This window comes from Rissa tridactyla, chromosome 8 (assembly GCF_028500815.1).
Source record: "Rissa tridactyla isolate bRisTri1 chromosome 8, bRisTri1.patW.cur.20221130, whole genome shotgun sequence".
In the NCBI taxonomy this organism is placed as follows: Eukaryota; Metazoa; Chordata; class Aves; order Charadriiformes; family Laridae; genus Rissa; species Rissa tridactyla.
The window spans coordinates 19,533,399-19,553,350 of NC_071473.1; the positions used below are offsets into that span (position 1 = coordinate 19,533,399).

General features: G+C 53.6%; 1 protein-coding gene across 7 annotated transcripts in view; it reads right to left on the reverse strand.

The window, feature by feature from the left end:
• The window catches only part of LOC128914117 (ankyrin repeat and fibronectin type-III domain-containing protein 1-like), a 260,886-nt gene extending 241,525 nt beyond the window's left edge, over positions 1–19,361 (reverse strand). For 3 of the 7 annotated variants that reach the window (XM_054212696.1, XM_054212695.1, XM_054212690.1), the window contains exons 1-2: positions 19,238–19,361; positions 14,307–14,440 (exon numbers count right to left, since the gene is read on the reverse strand). The gene's annotated coding sequence lies outside the window, so the exon portion shown is untranslated. Of the gene's footprint in view, positions 1–14,306; positions 14,441–18,219; positions 18,732–19,237 lie in introns of those variants that run through there. The other 4 variants (XM_054212698.1, XM_054212692.1, XM_054212694.1 and 1 more) reach the window with 4 other exon arrangements.
• Positions 19,362–19,952: the final 591 nt, after the last annotated feature.

The window sequence follows — 19,952 nt, forward strand, 5'->3', positions numbered from 1 at the left end:
AAAGACCTTCTTCCAGTGCCTGAGCGCCATCAGTACAAAACAGTGCTCCCGCAGGGGCACCAAGCCCAAGGGACCAATGGTGCTGCTCTCCCAAGAGCACTGCACCACCAGCAGGTGGGCGCATCTCTCCACCTGGCCTGCACCCGTACACAGCATCACCATCAGCACACACCAGACTCGATGGGAGAGCCGGCCGCTGGAGCTCGAGGGAGCGATGCGTGCGCGTGCACCTCGTCTGTCCGGCCGCTGGCTGGATCAGGCTCAGAGGCTCTCAATTCTTCTGCACAAAAGAGCACAGCGTCCTTTGGTGCAAAACTCCCAGCTCATGCTTCTGCTCCTGTGACCGACAGCTCAAACACAGCTTGGGCAAACAGCCATCCCGCATCCTAATGCGCGATCCGCGCGGCAAACAAAAACAAACACTTCTGCCCCAGTTTGGGATGGAGTATCACTGCGGCAGTGGCTTCACCAGAAGGCTTTGCTTAAACACTCTCTGATCCCAGTGTAAGCTACGTCTTTGCTTCTCAACGTTTGCAAAACCCCAAAGCACTCGGCTTGGAAGAAATCCAAAGCAACAAGCAGGGAAAAAAAAAAAAAAAAACACCAAAAAAATTGGCATTTTTCAGAGACGATTGTTGAGAGCTAGTGAGACCGCGCGCTTTTACGAAGGTCCCACTCAAAGCATATAGCCTTTTAAATGCAGATGAAAGCAACTGCCGAAATGGCAGCCTTGTATCGATTTCAGTGCAACGACCAGCACCTACCAGTGAGGAGGAGGGAGAAGTAGTGGGTGAGGACAGAAATATAGTAGAGATGTTTGCTACGAGGACCAAAGGTCCTAGCTTAGCACATGCCCGTTGAGGAACGTGTCTGAAAACATACTAAGGAAGCACAAGTATAAACTTCTACCTGAACCCCATTTTAGGAAATTTCATACATGATGACTTTAATGCTGACATTTGACGTTTTCCTAATCAGAGCTAAAATCACACGTTCCTCGCACGGCCCCAGAGGCCACGGAAGCAGCACGGAGGAGCCCCAGCATGAGCCCAATGGGTAGGGATGGCTCTAACCAAAGAGGATGAACAGGGTGCCCACAGAGGATCTGTTTTCTTCCCAAATCCACTGGCAGATGCTGACACAACCCTGCCCAGGGCACCCCCAGATGGTGCCGGACCCATAACCTCAGCAAAGCCTCATGAGGCAGGGCCACCAGAGCCACCCTGCAGGGATGACACCCGGTCCCCGGCTTTGGAGGACTGCAGTGCTTCGTCGCTTGGAAACGTTGTCATTGTCTCAAGGGAAATAGAGGAATAATATAATTACATATTTCTGGTATCTCTGTTTACAGCCATATTTCCAAATCCTCCCAGAAAACATTTCTTGGGAACATTTCTGTAAGCGTAGCTGTGCTGGAAGACCTTGTTACACTTGGTCTCTGACTTGGAGGTTACGGCAAATCCGTCTCACATCACTTAGGGTGAAGTGGGAACAAGTGAGAGCCCAGGGCTCAGCCAAGAGGTCAAAGAGGCAGCTCAAACAGGAGAAAGAGGGAAGGGGAAGTGGGAACATCCTCAGACACACACTCAGCTGATCACAGACTACTGGCTTTTGCTGTCACTGGATTTGGCCCCTGGTAATCCCTCTGATTAGGCCAAGCCAAGTTACTCAAACTTAAGTCCTTTTCCCAGGATCAGACCTGTTGCAATTGTCACTTCTGCAGAAGAATTTATAGTTGTGTTTGAATTCTAATGCTCCAATAAAAAGGAGAGTTTATGAACCTTTAAAACTGTAATCTTTCCTGCACTGGGTATGGACATGCTTCATGTTTGCGATATGGGTGGAGGTAAGATTTATGATGTCTTCAAACTGTATGCTTGCCTGCTTTTAAGTGTCTGGGTTTTCTAAGAGATGCAGGACATGATGGCCCCCCCATGCTGCCGTCCCTCAGCAACCCTCACAGCTTGTCTCAGCTGCTGGAAATGTCCCATCTCACCCCATCCACCTGCTGTAGATGCACAGAAAAATTTCTTCCAAGGTTCAAAGGGGTGGAAGAGAAAGACTACCTAATTCAAAGCAGCAGACAGGTCAGTCAACAAATAGTGGCTGGAACCCAACATCCTCGGGTTCCAACTTGTGGTGCTCCAAGGCGGGTGCAAGCAGCACCTTCACACCCACCATGTACCAGCACCCCACCTTCCCCTCCAGCCAACAGACTGCTGTCAGGCACGGGGCTTTCTCTAATGCTCTCCACGACCGAGAAGCAACCTTGGCTTCCAAATACCTTACACCATCCCCACCCTTGAGAAAGGCATCCTCCTCCACCTCGTCACGCCACCTCTTTACATTCAGGGCACACTTAACTCCTTGGTATTTCTATACACCATTCCTGTATGCACCCCTACCAGGTGTCCTGTTCCAAGGGATGGCCCAGAAGGACCGAAGTGCCCGCACCAGGTCCCAAAACACTTGGCCAGGCTGTCGGGATTTTACTAGGCTCCGCATGTGACTGCAGTATCAGTTCCCTGGACAAGGGGCTTAGAGCCCAGAACACGCAGGTGCCCGCCAGCGTCTGCCTGCGTCATAGGCAGATACCAGCATCATGCGGACTGCAGGACGGTCACAAGCACGGGGCACGGGACTGGCAGAGGTGACACAGCCCTTCAGCTCCCTGGTAGTGAAAGGCCAGCCTTGCCTCTCCGCTGAGCACTTAAAGGTCTGAACCTGAAAAGCAGAGCAAGAAAGGACCACACATAATGCGAAACCTCAAGATTCACAGAGCTCTTTTCTCGGGGAACTACAAATATTTGTAGTGCTTTATCCAATATGCCTCCGTGTTTGCCCAATGCCTAAAGACAGATGAATAGGTCATGTACACTTAAGATATAAAGATTTCGTAAGACTTCAGCCGAAGCACCAGTGAGGCACTGTTGCCACACTGAAACAATCCAGCGTCATCAGGCACACGGGGACCCAGACTGCCAGCATCACGGCAAGCTCCCGTGCCCATTTGGTTACCATCCCCTTGCCAGCCCAGGGATGGATGTTCAGATCACATGCACCAGTTTGTCCATGCCGATGACCACTGTCCCCACAGCCCACAGGAAGCCACCCCAGGTGGCTGAGCCAGCATGGGCGAGGCAATTGCCGGAGTCAAGCGCTGGTGCTTCCAGGAGGTGAGGTTTGCAGCAAGCACCTCCAGAGCCTCCTCCAAAGCCTCCCCAAGTGCCAGATCACAGGGCATTCCCGAGTTCTTTGCACTGATGGGTGACAGAACAGGTTGTGACCCTCACGGTTAAGTTTGTCCAGCAGCACCCCAGAGCCGGTTCTGTATCTCCACGCAGGAAGGCAATCCATCACCACCAACAAAATCTGCTCCCTCTACATGCTCTTTTTCTCCAAGAAACGCTCCTGACTGATCCCAGTAGCTCAATTACAGAGCTCGGGCTCCCTCTTGCCCACAGCCTGTTTTCCATCATGTGTTAAAAGGGCAAGTAATGCAGAAACAAATCTGCACTAAAGGTCAGGTAGCTTCCCCCACCCTGCAAAGCTGAAGGAAAGCCACTCTGGCTTGCTGGAGAGGGCTCGGCACAGCAGAATGCCTCCTCCAGCCCCAGCCACATCGCTCTCCCACACCAACAGCCACCCACCTCAGCCCCAAAACAGGCAGGTGAGGCCAGCACTGGCTGAGCCATGGCCGAGAACCATGTGCCACCACCCCATGGGGAAGCCCACGCTGGGAGATGGCCATCACTCCAAAGCAACACCATTACAGAGTTTTGAACTGCTTCTCTGTTCTCCTGGACACGTTGGGCGTCCCCAAAACTGCCCAACAGCATCACACCCGGCACCAGGACTGGGTAACGTGCCCAATCCACCTAGGGCACCTGCCAGAGACTGTCACAGCAGCCCCGTTCAGCAGCTCTTCCCCCGCTCCTGCAAGATCTCCCCTGCCACGCAGGCAGCAGCCATGATTGCCAATTCAGAGACACTAACTGACCGCGAAAATAAAGAACAAGACCACCGCTAGGAACCACTGCCCAACCTTTTGCTTTTGCCTCCAAATCCCACTCTCTTGGTTTGAGAAAATAACAAGTTCACCCTTAAGGCCTGCTCTTTCTCCCCCACCCCAATAAACTTGTTCTTCCCAGATAGAAACCCACCACCCCGGTCAACCCAACTGCCAGATACGTGCAGAAAGCAGAGCACCCTCAAGCCAAGGCAAACGGCAGCAGTAAGCAAAACAGCATGGGACTTATCTTCTAAGTCAAAAGCTTGAGCACAGGGACTCTGACATACTGAGTTTTGGGACAAGCGATTTCCTCCCCGAGCTGGAGATGCCACAGCCGGTATTCAAGGACCAGCGGTGAGGAGCTGCAAACCAGAGCAGGCACCTAGAAGGGCTCAAGGAGGGAACAGAAGAGCCACACCTCCACTCCTGCTCCTCCAGAAATGCTGGTCTGCTGGATGGTGACCATGGTGAAGCCCCAGCCAGTCCTGGCACTGGGAGATAAGGAGCTGGGAACAGCGCGTCCAAAGCTTCCCACCGGCAGCAGAGCAGGGGGCTGCTGGGAGCCGGGCCAGCAACACAGACCCAGGAGGGCAGGACTGGATCTGAATCCAGAGCCACCCGTGGGTCCCTACGGCTTGCGAGCACTCAGGAAAAGGAAGCTGGGGGGTAGGGGCAGAAAACAGCCATTCTTGGAAGATTTGGCTTCAGCTGAAGCCAGCCTCACAAGGTCAATGCTCTGGCAGGGACTGGGAAACTTCTGAGACGATGTCTGCTATTTTAATTTTAAAATGTTGCTGGAATGGCCCGAACGGCTAGTCCAGCACTACCCCCAGCAGAGGGGGAAGTTAGTGTGCTGCGCCCCAGACCAGTCCTAAACCAGCCCCTCGCTCCCCTGACTTTGGCACACCAGCGCAGGAGCTCGCTGTGAGTGGAAACGCCAGCTTTTGTGCAAAGGTCACTCGATTTTCCCCCAAGGGGCTTCGATCCTCTTCTGGCTTGGTAAACCAAACAGGAGCGCGACCTGCTTGTGGCTCACCTGGGCATTGCACCAGGGAAAATTACATGGCAAAAGACGACCAGCCAGAAAAGATGAAGCTATGTTCAAAACCCAAATTACCACTTCCAAAACAAAGCAAAACACCCCTAAAACTCACGCCAAGATGATATAAGGCACTGTCTTCCCCTAACCGTCTGGGTCCTGCCGCAGCCCTCCCCTTGGAGGGGGCACCAGCAGCAGAGACAGCCCCCCCAGTGCACACCCACACCATGGGGACCAGCCGAGCTTTACCACGGTTGTGGTTCCAGGTGTATTTAGCACATTTTTTATCATATTATGTATTTTTGCCCAATTCATTTCACTACAAAGGGAGAAGAGCTGGAAAGATATACTTAAATTGCAGAAGCAGGAGTGGTTAAGAAAAGAAAAGATCAAAGGTCCGTCATTTAAAATTAATTAATTCAAACCTGAACTATTAACATAAATTAAAAATTCAAACCACATACAGGGCTACATTTCTTTCCAAGTAATTTTCAAGAACCTCTAGCGTTGCAAGATAAGTTAATCACACATTCCATTAATTTGCAGCATGCACAGCGGAGGTTAACCTCCACTTAATTAGAACTAATTTTAATTTTTCTGGAATAGGGTAAGCACACTTTATAAGAAATCCCCTTGACATTATACCTCAAAGGGAGGGAACAGTAGCTCTTTATGCCGCCTCTTCCCCTCTCCCTACACACACCATCGCCCTGCTGCCCCTCCTGCAGTCTCAGCTGGAAGAGCAGAGGCATTTCACGGGGGACCACGGCCGCCGAGGAAGCGGTGGCAATAGAGAGAAGAAAGCAGATGATTTCGCTTCCGCAGCATTCCTGCCAAGGGGAACGGAGAGGCACACGGACACCAAACGCACGCCAGAGCTGTCGGAGAAAGGGTCACAGAGAGCTGATGGGCCAGACGGACATTGTGCCCTGGTTTGCCTGGGCAGTAATGCAGGAAATCCAGCGGCGAACCGTGCTGGAGTTGCGACACGTGTGCAAGACATGACAGTTAGAGAGGCAGCGATGTGGAAAGGACCAGCCTTTGGACAGCCCTTCCCCAGCAGCCTGTGCAGCGGGGTGAAATCTCGCTGCCCTCTTCCCTCCCACCTGATGAGGCTTCGAGCCAAACCTGCATCTGCTGGAGCTGCTGCGGCTCTTGGGGTGGCCAGGTCCGGTTGCAGCACGACTCCTCGGCTATTTACACACACGTCCTTCCAGACCCGCCATTCACCCTTTTCAGCAGCTCGATGACACCAGAGCACACGGCTGCCTGGCCCCTGTTAAATCCCCACCACACCAGCTTCGCCGCCAAGTCCTCACCCACTGAACCAGCCCGGGCTGGGAGCCAAGGACCTGACTCGGAGCCTGGGAAGGCTCCCGGCGCCTTTGTGTGCCGCCAGCTTTGCCACCAGGCGTGCTCGGGCCTTCCCCGGCGTCCTGCCGTCAGCTCTGCCTCTTCCCCAGCCTGGCCCAGTTTCCAAAACAGTTTCATGCACACTTTGGTTTAATCTATGCAAAAAAAAAACAACAAAAAAACAAATCATGCTACAGGGTGGCCTCCAGCTCAATTAACCCAAATCGATGCAAACCATAATTCAAAGCGAGTTAAAGACATCCACCCTAATTTTTTTTACGTTTGTCTAAACTAGTTTAAAGACTTAAATCCGCATCCTGTTTGGAGCTCCTCCACAAGCAGAAGGTTTTGCTGCAGGGTTGCAGGGGGCTGCAATTCCACTGTCCTGAACCAATGCCACTCCCTGGAGCGCCCCGGTCCAGCAAAGCGAGTGTCCCTGGGAGCTGCAGGGCACCCACTTCTGCCCTCCCCCGGGGGTTAATGCCAGCCACGCTGCGCCTGCCTGCAATCACATCCCAGTCACTAGCTCAGCCTGCGTTCCCAGTGCTCACACCCTGCAGAGGGCAAGGACCGGCTCTCGGAGACACGGAGTTCCTTCTCTGGTGACAGCTGTGTTAAACACTGACCTCCTGGTGTGCGGGGCAGCTCGGCCACCATGCGGTGCCAGCCTGGGGCCGATGCCCTGCACGCCCAAGACAGAAGTGCCCATTTACCTTCTTCACTACCTTTAACCTGAACTTCTCGTCCCATCACCACCAGCACCAGTAACATCATCTCCTGCCACCACCAGGCCAAGTAAACTAGTGACTTCATCGCGTCTTCCTTCTCCTAAATTGTCTCAGGAGACTCCGCTGCTGCTTTCCAGTGGGCGCAGCATCCTCCGAGCGCAGCTGTGCGGCCCCCACTTCCTTCCTCTCCGCAGACCTCTGGTTTGCGTCCACCGCTCCAAGCCCGGCACGGTTTTAACCTCAACCTCTCCTTCACTAATATGGGTTCCACAGCGATGCCTGCATGCTTTGGGCCAAGGAAAAGCAGTAAGTGACCAGTACACCTCCCTGGGGTCCTCCATTCCAGTGCTTCCACACACAGCAAGCAGCTTCCAGGGGCTCTTCAGGGTCATTGGGACTGATCAAGACGGGAGCTGAGCAGCCCTGGGGAGAACAGGCAGGGCAGAAACCATCACCAGCCCAGGCTCAAGACCAAGGACAGGCAGCTTCACCATTGCTGCTCTCCGCTCCAGGATCAGAAACTTCCCAAAGCATCAGGCAGAGGCGCATTTGCACCCAAGCCCCCTTGTCCACAGCACCCAACAAACATGGGATGGCATCAGCACACCAGGGTGGCAAAGCATGGACAGCTGGGGAGGGAAAACACCTGCAATATCTGCAAAAACCCTGGAATATTTTGGAAAGAGGTACTCTGAATCCTTCCGTTGCATTTTCTGTGAAGCATAGCTAAAAAGGTGCTTGAAATAATTTCATTTCAAGCTCTTCGAAGGACCAAATTGCCCAGCCTGCTCCAGAGAAGTTTCTAGGCAGAGAGCCACCCCCCAGTGCCATCCCCAACAAGCAGGATGGTTCCTGAGGCTTCTGACCGTGGCCAGGGCTCAGCAAGGACAATTAAAGCAAATATATTTTGAACAAAATTAGCCCTTTGCTTTCAGGCTCATCTGGTAGCTTTTACCAGGCTGGCTTTCCCAGCCCAAAGCTAATCCATCAATGAAAGCATCACCACTGATTTCGAGGGGCTTTGGCTCAGCGCGTGAATTTTAACGTACATCTGCCCCCTCGCGCAGGCCAACGCTGCAGGCCCAAACTGATCTTCAGACGGAGCTTTTATCCTCAAAACGCTCCCCCTCCCCGAGTTGCAGCCAGGCTGCTCGTTGAGCCAGCACGTTTCACTCTCGAGAAGATGCATTCCCACATCTCCCTGTTGTTTAACGTTGCGACGCCACCATTGGTTTGGGAGCTGCGGGCAGGGGCATCGCGGGCACCCAGAGGCCGGGCTGAGCATGCTGGGCGCCACAGGAACAGCCAGGCGAGCAACATGCACCCGGGATGCTCCTTAAGAGTGGAAGGGTGACAATTTCAATCACCCCAATACAAGATGGCCCGCAGACCACAGCACCACACACAGTGTGCGTTGCTTTTTTTTTTTAATTTTTAGGTTTTATAAGCTTTAACGGCTCTATTTTCCCTTTAATTGATGCAATTGTTTTTGACCCTGCTCCTGGAGCCACGTTGCTATGGTTACCCTGCACAAGCCTCAGCCAGCGAGGTGTATTTTTAGAATTGCCAAAATCCACGTCTCTAACAGAGCTTTTCTGTACAGAGCTCTCCTTGTTCCGTGACACAGGAATTAAGGGCATTCAATGGAATTAAAACGTGGGAAATTCAAAACCGATTAAAGGAGTGGCCCATGGTGCAGCCGGAGCACGGCACGAGCCCCCACGCCCCAGGAGGGAGCAGGGGGATGTGGCTTCCCCCCACCTCCTGGAGGCAGGTCCAGGGCACGGCTGAGGCCACGGCCTCACCAGGACCACAGGACATGGTAGCACAGCTGAGATGACCAAGTGCTGCAATGGGTGGACATGGGGTCTGTGGGACAGTGAGGAGAAGGAGTCACTTAGAGCACATGGGCTGTGCCTCAGGACAGCCAATGAGCCGGTCAAGAACTTAAGTCGCAGGGTGGGGGGACAGATCAACACGGGCAACATTGTGGTGAGCGTCTGCCACAGGTCACCTGATTAGGACAAAGTAGATGAGACCTTCAGACAACCAGAAGAAGCCTCATGTTCACTGATCCCAGTCCTCAGAGGGGACTTGAGCAACCCCAATATCTGCTAGAGGAATACCACAACAGGGCTCAAGCAAGCCAGGTGGTTTCTGGTGCACTGATGACAGATTCCTGGCACAGGAGAGCGAGAGGTCAATGTGAGGAGACACTCTGCTGGGCCTAGTACTTACAAACAAGGAAGAACTCATCAAGCGTGAAGGTCATGAACAGCCTTGGCTGCAGTGGCCATGAGATGGTGGAGTTCAGGATCCCAAGAGGGGTGAACAGGACAACTAGCCTGCAGACCACAGCCCTGGGCTCAGGAGAGCAAACACTGGCCTGTTCAGGGGCCTGCTTGGAGGAATCCCATGGGACACAGTCCTGGGGAGAACAGTGGTGCAGGATACCCGGTTGGTTGTCACGGATCACGTCCTCCAAGCTCAAGAATGATCCGTCTCCACTTCCTGGAAACAAAGCAGTAGTGGCAGGGGGCCTGCACAGATGAGCAAGGAGCTCCTCACTTATCTCAGACATTAAAAAGAAGTACACAAGCAGTGGGAGCAAGGGCAGGTGACCCAGGAGGAATATCAAGACACCGAGTCTGTCACAGAGCGTTGTGCTGCCATTCAGAAGAAACTTGATAAGCTGGAGAAATGGGCCAACAGGGATCTCAAAGTTCATCAAGGAGAAACATCAAGTCCTGCAGCTGCCCCTTTCTTGCCCCACACCAGTTCTTCTGAGCCCAGGGACTAGACCACCAAAACCACCACCTTACAACAGCAGTATGCAGCTTTCTGTCTGTTCAGTGTCTTGAATTGATTCACCACCAGAGGAGAACCACAGCAAAAGCATGGGAAAGAGCAGGAGGGCTACCACAGGTGGCAGCTCAGCCATCACAGCCTCAGTGTTTACCAGGAGCTTTCACAACACAGACAAGCAGCAGCGGCGAAGCAGGTCCACGGAGCAGTCAAATCTCCAAAGCTGGATTTGCAACCTACAGACATGGCATCAAGACACAAACTTGTATTCAAGTATTTCCTACCACTGGTTCTTATTTAGGGAAGAGTCCGTTAGATCACCTCCAACACCCCATGGAGGTGGGGGGGTTACTGATGGAGCAGTAGACCTGGCAAGCCCCCTGCGTACTCTGGACAAATGATGCTTCACCGTTTATGGCCAGTTAGACGGGAAAACCCAAAGGTGCCGAGATCGCAGCCTGCAAACTGCCTCCATTCCGATACACCTGGCACCTCTCCAAAAGAGAGACACTACCCGCCATCGGGTCCTTCAATTTCAGGGGAAAAAATACATCTGAACAGAGCCCGAAGGAAATACTAGGAAGGAAATGGAAAGTAAAGCAAGAATTAACAATATTTTAGCTGAAGTCAGCAAGTGGATTAAGGAGAGGGAAAGCTGGGGGCTCCAGCTTGAACTTGTCCTTTTGCAGAAAGTCTCTCACAGGAAAGGACAACTTCAGCATAAGCTGCTGAGCTGTGCATGCTCAAAGGGCCTGAGCCAGGCTCCTGCGAGGACCCAAGGAGAACCAGGAGCACAACAAAATGAAGGCCACAGTCCTGGCAAGAGCCGTTCCCCACGCTGACTCCACGCTGCTGCAGCTCTGCTCTCCCTCCACCCTGCTCCAGGGGAGCTGCCAGGCAGACGCTGGAGAACAACCACTCACTTCCAGCTCGTGTGGGATGGTCAAGTTCAGCCTGAATTTTGATCAGAAGCTACACCCTGACTCAGTTTATGGGTCTACTGAGAGAAACTGAGGGCACGGCAGGTCCTGCGCTCCTGCAGCCCACCCCCCACTCCCCTCAGCAAGGCACACAAGAAGGTGCCTGCTGCTGCCCATCATCACAGCTCTTCTCTTGCCACGCGGCAACTGGATGCGCAATGCACACAGATGACCCTCTTCTGCACATGACGCCTAGCACACCTCCACCACACCCTTAAGGAAAAGCACGGACCACTGACAACCCTTTCTCCTGAGCCAAGTCACCACCGCAGTGCGAGGTGAGCAGCGGCTCTCAGTGCTCCGTCCTCTCGAGCTGCACTCAGCCCACCTCACCCATCCCAACTGCCACAGTTGCCTTTTCAGAGAACACACCGCTGACATCAGAAAAAAACAAAACAAAACAAAACTGAAGAAAAGATAATAGAGGTGCAAATACCTAGGAGGACATTTTATGTTTTAGAGAGCGGATGTATTTGACAGCCCCTGGGGTCTTGACAATTTACATAGACTAAAGAAAGGAAGAGTTCGGAGAGACACCTAGCATGCTGCATGTCAAATGGATCAGAGAAACGAAGACAGCAGCAGCAGAGTCCAAAGATGTTCCTGCTGCTAATGCTTCTCTGAACACCCCTAGGGACAGCGCTTTACAGAGGAGCCATGCTACGGGACCACGCTTGTTCCTGGCTGAAGCTGGCTTCTGCCAGCATCACTCCAGGGGCACTGTGCATGTGGAAAGATGCCTTCCCAAAGTAATCTGCACAATCCATTTCAGAGACGGAGTAGTCTGCCAGCAGCTATATTCATGCTGTCCCATCTCTTTCATAAGGACATGAGTAATTACTGAGCACTCTAGCTACTAAAACTGATTAGAGAAAAACAAACTAATTTTCTTACAAGGCAATGATCTGACCTCGTTAACGATGTGAGTAACTCACTAACAATATTTTTCTCTTACACAGTGATGTTTTTCATTAGATCTCAAGCTGTTTCATAAAGAGCTCAGTACATTCCTATAAACCCATTTTGCATAGGAGGAAACCCAAGTCAGCATCCCCATATCCAGAGCACTGTTCCCTGGAAGCAATCTGCATCCGATGCTGTAAGAGAGCATGGAGAAACACAACCCGGTCCCGCCAGAAACAATAGCCCAAGGTGCCGGCATGCTGAGCAGCCTTGTACCTCTTCAAAGCAGGCACCGGCATAAGCAGGTACACCCCAGCCAAGGCAGGTCCCTGCCAGACCTGCACAGCAGGTTTCCTTCTCCTTAAGGACAAACCCAAGTCTCAACTCTTCTTTTTAATGAGGAGAACAACTTTGGACATCCAGACCTACTGTAAAACCTCACAGCAGTTAGAGATTTTGCCATTCTGTGACATTTCACAGCATGGTTATTAACCCCAAGAAACACTCCGCTGAAGCGACCAGGAGCTCAACAGAGGTCTCGCACGCCTCCCTTCTTTTAATAGGCATCAGCCACAAAATAAACCTACCAGCTGCCCTCAAGTCAGTCCCCACCTACATGTGGGACCAGCACATCAGCAAGGATCCTTCCTAATTACTTCCGTGAAGAGCCACCTCTACAGATAATGTTTTCCCCCTTTGTGAGTATTAGTGTACTTAGCACGGCCATCTCACTTCCCGACAGCGTAAAGTGCAGACCCCGCTGGGAGTCCTAAACAGAGGGACACCCGTGTTTGCTCTGCACGTAGCAGCTCCGGGGCCTGGGGAACGAGCCACCCCAGCAAGGGCGTCTCTTCTGGCGCCTGGGAAGAAGAAGATACGGTCTGTCAGGTTTTGAGGATGAAGCAGAGGGAAGACCCCTTGAATGAGGCTGGGACATGGATCCTGCGGCTCAGCAGGGAGAGGGGCTGGGACCCCAGTGAGTAGCAGCAGGCAGACTGGGAAGCAGGCTGCAGCACAGGGGGGTGGGGGTTAAACGCTCCTCGCTCAGCATCACCTGCAGCCAGTGCCTGATTTAATCCACCCAGCATCACCCAGCCATCTCCTCACAAGGATGTGTACCACCACCCACCAGACAGTCCCAACACAGCTCCCACTTCAAGGCCAAGCCAAGGTTTTCCTCTGTGTTTGCAACAGTAGGGACAAAAAGACCTGAAGATACTGCTGCCACGTAAGGCACACAGACTCCCACCCCCCCTTCCCTCTGCCCTGCAGGCAAAAGCCTCCCAGCACTCGCTAATGACTAATTAACCAGGTCCTACAGCTCTGCTCTCAGGGACCTGGGAAAAACAGTTCTCCCCGTCTCACAGATGAAGAAAAACCTCCACAAAAGGAGGAGATGACTCTGTGGTCCCCACAGGCTACAGGCATGTCTGGAGCTCAGTCACTCCAGGGAGATCGCTGGCCACCTGCAAACACACCTGGCACTGCAGGGTCGCATCTGCTGTGAAGTTAGGGGGATTTGTTGCGTGCACGCGCCTTACAATCCCCAACCAAGCCTGACAGACGGGCTAATAAGCACTACTGATACACTCAGCTTAAGACCCAAATAATGCGTTTAAGGAAGAGACCAGTCCCATTTCCCCTCTGTATGCTACTGTTGGAAAGAGACGCTTTTGCACCAAAACAGCAGAAAAAAGAAGAGGTCCGATCTAAGAAGCTCAAAGCTCAGTGTGCTGGTTTTGGCTGGGACAGTTAATTTTCTTCATAGTGGCTACGGTTTGGATTTCTGCTGAAAACAGTGTAGATAACACAGGGATGTTTCTGTTACTGCTGAGCAGCGCTTACACAGAGTCAAGGCCTTTTCTGCTCCTCACCAGGGCCAGGGGGCAGGAGAAGTTAGGAGGGGACACAGCCAGGACAGCTGACCCAACTGGCCAAAGGGACGTTCCATGCCATATGACACCACGCTCAGCATATAAAGCTGGGGGAAGAAGGAGGAAGCAGGGGGGACGTTCAGAATTACAGCCTTTGTCTTCCCAAGTAACCATTACATGTGATGGAGCCCAGCTTTGCTGGAGGTGGCTGACCGTCTACCTGCCGAAGGGAAGTAGTGAACAAACTCCTTGGTTTGCTTTGCTTGCACACGCAGCTTTTGTTTCGCCTGTTAAACTATCTTTATGTCAAGCCGTGAGCATTCTCACTTTTACTTTTCCAATTTTCTTCCCCATCCCACTGCGAGGAGGGAGAGTGAGAGAGCAGCTGCGTGGGGCTTAGTTGCCAGCTCGGGTTAAACCACGACACACAGCCAGAGGGCAACTGCCCCCCTCCCACTTTACTGACACATCACTATACAATATACAGCAAAGGGGAACTTGTAAGTGAAAGCAGCAGAACATCTGAGGGACTTCTGGGGTCTCTTGTCCATATGGGCACATTCTTAGCACTCTACAAAACACTACATGCAGACGTCTGGTGCAGACTCTCACCACTTGCAGGCTCACACTCGTGGGCAGTGTCACTTCAGATGCTCCGAGAGGCCAAGTCGTCCTCTAACACAGCTGAGTCTGCAGCACCACACGAACGCCAAGCACCTTGAGGTGCTGTTGTCCCCAGATACCTCCTGTAAACGAAAACAGAATGAGAACTGAGTTTTATACTGCGTCCATTACATCACACATCCCCAAAACCAGCAGGGCACTGGCACCACAGCGACTTGCAGGCTCACACAGGGTGTCGTTCATCTGGGTGCTCTGTAACCCACGGCAGCTGCAGGTGGAGCAGGGACAAGCCCTTAGGAGGGCAGGCAGGTTGCTGCCTCTCATCTGGGAGAGGGCTTACGAACGCTAACCCAGAACAGGGACAGCATAGACACTACACCCCCAGGAAGCCAGAGGAACAGTAAGGGAAAAGATGACAACTCAGTGACAGCTACACCGACGAGCCCACAGTAATGCTGCATGGGCCAGAACGCTCTTCAGCCCAGCGGGACCAGAGCCCTATGCCAATCGCCACTGCCAGGGGTCCGGCATCAGAGGACCCCCCGGGACCAAGGGGTCCAAGCAGTCCTTAAGCCTCCATCATTTTAGCACTTCATTTTTCCCCTCAAGTTACTCTTCGGTGACAACCAAAACACTTCTTTAAGTCTGGAAGCCCTTGTGCCGTGGTGTCTCTCTGGGAGCTTCCCAGCCATCAGAAGAAAACAACTGTACATTCTCCCCGTTCCCCTTTTCAACTCCACTGTCAGGTGGATACAGACTCTCTGAAGCAGAGGGTCTCAGCCGGGGACCCAAGCCTTAGCTCACACTACATGAGCTCTGATACATGTTAATAAAAAAATGATCATGTTGGTCATTCTGCTTCAGAGCTAGAACTCACCGTTTCCTGGCATGGAAAACTACATTTCCTACATGTAGCTAATGCATGAAAAACTTTCCAAGGTCAAAAAAATGAAGCCATCAATTTATCACAAAAACTTCCTATTAAAGCTTTTGAAAGCCTGGGCTCTCTAGTGCAAATGCTCTACCTAGAACAGGTTGTTCCAGAGCCGCTCACCCAGGGCTGCCAGCACCCACGGGCTACTCTCAGCATCGTCACTGCAGCCCGATGGGGCTGCACACGTCTGGTACCACCAGCCATCGCTGCGCAAGGGGACCCAAGCACAAGATCACCGGTGGTACAATCCCCCTTGCCCATGCAGGCGGTCTTGGCAAAGCAGACCCTCATTCCCCAGAGAGGGGAGATCTGTGCTCTTGCACTGCCCTTCCTACGGGCACCATCCCAGAGTGAGGTCACTCGGCCAGCCGCATCCTTGTCCCCTGCTCTCAGTGACAACACGTGGCTGAACAAAGCATGGTTTGGACGGCATCAGAGCACCCAGCCGCATTGCCAAGCCTTCCTTCAGGGAGGGAAAGGAGCAGCAAGGGAGTCCGATGGCCCCAGCTGCAAGGTCCTTCTCCTATCCTGCCCGGCAGCCGAAGGGGAGCAGAGGCCACCGTAACTGGTTCCACCCAAGCAACAGCACCCAGCCCACCCTGTAACTCTGCCCAGGGCAATTCAGTGCCACTGAAACGGCACTGCCGTCCCCCAGCTCTGCATTCATCCTCCAGTTAGGTGGCCTGTCTCCTCTCATCTTTTTGCATCCCCAGAAAAACAAGCAGTGCCCTGGCTTTCAGCGGGAGGGCATGACTTGGCCCATGTGCTCTCATTCTGACCCAATGAGACACAGATATCTGTGGTTTTGAGACAACTGCATAAACAGGGAGAGGTTCCAGCAGCATTTGCTGAGCAGACAGGCACAGGGATGCAGGAATGCGGCCCCAGGGCAGCAGGTCATGGTGATGCCCAGGGACAGGACCTGCGGGGGCTGGCACTCGTCCCTCCCCGCTCCAAGGCCTGCAGCCCCCAGCAAACAGGCTGTGGCATTTTTACACAGCCTCGGCAGGATACAGCATCACTAAATGACCACAAAGATGTCATTTAACATGTCAACGTTAAAGCAGGGAGAGATGAAACGAGTCAGAAGGGAGAGGCAAGAACAGCCTGGAGAGGATGCAGGCTGTGAGGAGGAGAAGCTCCACCCCAAGCTGAGCACAGCCCTGGCCCTCGCTGCCGCAGACATTGAGCTCAGCCCGGGGCTGGTGAAGCAGCCAACACACATTTCTCCTTTTGGGAGAGACACAGGCCCCCACAAGCAGTGGCTGCGGCAGACGGAGAGCAGCCAGGCACTGCCAGCGGTCCACCAATGCACAGTCCGGTGCCCTCGCCAGCTCTCGCCACTGGGAGCCAGGACGGATGGGGCTCTTGGTTATGCTTTGGCTCCACTCCCTGCCACAAGCGACATCCCCTGCAGTTGTACTTCCAAGTGCTGCCCGGGTTTCCCCAGCCACGCTGCTGCTGGCTCTGGACACACGGTCCCTTCCACTGCTCAGAGGGGAGCGGAGTGGAGCGGTGCGGGCTACCAGCCCCTCCCTCTGCCCAGGCTCCACACTGCTGCACTCCAGTTCCCAACGCCAACGATGCTGCAAAGTGGAGAGCAGTAGACGAGAATTACTGTGGCGGAGCTCTGTGCAAATGACAATCGTTTGCCCTCTTAAAAAATTAAACCCTTAAAGCTAACAAGAAGAGTGTTTGCTCTCAAGTTATAACCCACTGGAGATAAAGGGCTGATAATTAAAAGACCCATTGCCATAATCACTGCGACACTGAGGGCATCTCGCCTCTTTCTAACCACTGTTTTAATTATCCTGTAGGAGCACGCAATATATTGTCACCAAGTTCTCACCCAGAATAACATCAGAAGCTCAACTTGCTCCCCACTAACATCACAGCAGATGTCACTGAGACAGTCGTGACAGATAGCTCCTTGCACTGCACAGGGCAGGACATGCCTCAGCCCAAAAGAAGCTGTTCTCCAGGAAGAGACACCAAGATTCCATCATTTTCCTTGCAGAGGCTTTGGCTCTTCTGCAGCATGGATCAACCTCACCAAAAGCATTTGCCATCCCTACGCCTCCAGCCCCTCTCTCTGCACTGGGGGAGACCATCGGAGACTGACAGAGCTCCCGCATGCAGACATGAATGGACTGCAGGTGCGCTGGCTCTGGGAGGCACTTGAACGGTTGTTGTTAGCATCAAAATAGATGTGGATTTTTGCTTAGCAGAAGGGGAGAAGGAAGGGCATAAGCTAATTCATGCAACTATTATGAGGAATATCAAGTTTTCCTAACTTTATATGAGATGAGCAACTTTAAAAATACATCAACCAAAACGACCTTTGGTGGGGTGAAAGCTGCAAAGGTCAACTTTCAGGTCCCAGGGTCAGGCTGGGCTGGGAAATTTCACACCTAACAGCACTACCTTTTAGGGAAGAAAAGCAGCTACTCAGTAAGTTCTAAACTCTTCAAAATGCAGGACAACTTCCAGGGACCACATGGGAGTTCTCAGTACCACAATTAATTCAGGCAAGTAAAGCAAAACAGCCGCACCCCGGAGGATGATACCATCAGGGGAAGCCCGGCTTTGAGACGCACAAAGCAACTTTCCCTGGTTTTAATTATTTCTAGGGTTACTCTTTGACAGGTAAAATATTTACAATAAAGAAGGAAGACAAATAGCTCCCTCCCTATTTTACTGCTCTAATTGAGAGCAAGAAAAAGTACCTGTAGGGGAAAGACAGCAAGGACAAGGAAGCTGCTCCTCCACACCACGCTTCACATCCCCTTTGGAAGGGCACTGCGCAGGAAAGCTAAGCACGAGACAGACACAAACCACTTGCACACTTTCCACCATGACAAACATGCATCCATCCATCCAACCCAAGGACCAGCCCCAGGTCGCTCATCCCCACGTTTAAGCATCCTGCTAACTCCTGGCCTAAAGGAATCCACATCCAGGACTCACCTCCTCAGCCTTTCTTCTTTAAAAAGACACACAACTTCTTGTTCACGTTCAAGAAGAAGCTTTTCAAGGAGCCCATCTAGAAATACTGTGTTCTTAGGAGAGCCGTTTCTGCTGGTTCGGCTGGCTGAATTTCAGTGCCACCTATTTGAGAACTTTCCTTTGTTTCCCCTATTCTCAGACAAACCTGAGGAAATCCAGCTTTCAGCAGCAGGAGAGGAAAATAACGTCCAGGGGCGTGAGGCAGAGCTCAGAGCTGCTCCACACCGTCATGACCCGAGGCTGCAGGAGCCAGGGCTCCCTCTCTCCCCAGGATATCAGGCAGGGGAGAAAACAGCCCACTGCTAGCAAACCAAACACGGCACTGTCACTCCCTGGATCTCACATTATATCCTTGAAACAAAAGGAAAAAAAAGCTCTAGCGATGGAATTAACCTGCCACATGAGGAAATCTCAGAGCGCACAGCAATGCGCCGGGATTACTGCAGGACCCGCTGAACGCACCCTTCAAAAGGGCAAATCTCCTCTGAAAGCAACGCAGACCACAGAGACAACGAAATCTGACTGAAAAGTGAAGAACTGGTAAGAAAAAAAAAAAAAAAAGCGCTGGCGGCTGAGCAGCGGCTGCGCCCGCCCCTCACCGCGCTCCCGGGGCGGCACGGCCAGGCAGGCGCTTTTCACGCGAAAGGACTGAAATCGAACAGCAAAACAGCATTGCAAGAGCATGAAGTAATCCCACCCCTGCAGTTAGTGTTTTCCTATCCAATTAGCTACTCCAAGTGTAAGGGGAAAAAAGGGAAGAGAAAAAAAAAAAGAAAGAAAAAGAAAAAAAGCGCGCTGCAAAGCCAGATGTTTTGCAACCCCCGGGCTCCAGCAGCACAGCCCTGCGCTCCCGACAGCCGCGGTAGATGGAACCCGCGTGGAAGTGAGGGGAGAAGGTGGGGGAGAAAGGGAGAAGGTGGGGGAGAGAAGGGAGGGGAGAAGAAAGGAGGGGGGGAGCTCCCCACCCCAGCCCGCTCACTTGCTCCGCCGTCCCTCGGGCCCTTCCCGCGGCGCAGCCGGCCCGCACGCCGGGGATGCGGCCGAAGAGCCCCGGGCGCGGCCCCGCTACCGCCGGCGGCGGAGGGCAGCGGGCTCCGGCCGCGGCCCGGCGGAGGAAGCGGGCGGAGGGGCGGCACCGGGAGCCACCCCCGCCCGCCGGACAGCCCAGCCCGCCCCGCCCCGGGATGCTCGGCCGGCGGGAGGGCCTGGGGGGGACGGGACGGGACGGGACGGGCCCGGCCCGCCCGCGGGGTTGCGGGGGCAGCGCGGAGAGCCGCGGGTGAGGCGGTGCGTGCTGCTCCCGAGCCCGGCCGGAGGGATCCTGCCCGGTGGGGGTTGCCGCGGCGCTTACCGAGGCTCAGCCCAGCCGGGAACTCGCTGCTCCGCCGCAGTTCATTTTCTCAGTTTAATAAAACCACTTTGAAATTGCCCCTGGAAGCGCTTCCGACGAGCACCGCGCAGCCGAGCGAGCCCAGCCGGCCGGCCCGCACCCCAGCGCCAAGGGAAGCGCCGGCAGCCGCCCGCCCCGCAGAGCTCCGCCGCCCGCCCCGGGCCCCCGCTGCCCCCCGGACAGGTGCAGCGAGCGCAGCAGGTGGGGGCAGCACCCCCCGCCCTGCCCGCTCCCCCCACGCCAGGCAGCCTGCCCGGCCTGGATCTTCCTGGGGCATTTTTTAGTTCTTCAGTGGTTACACTTC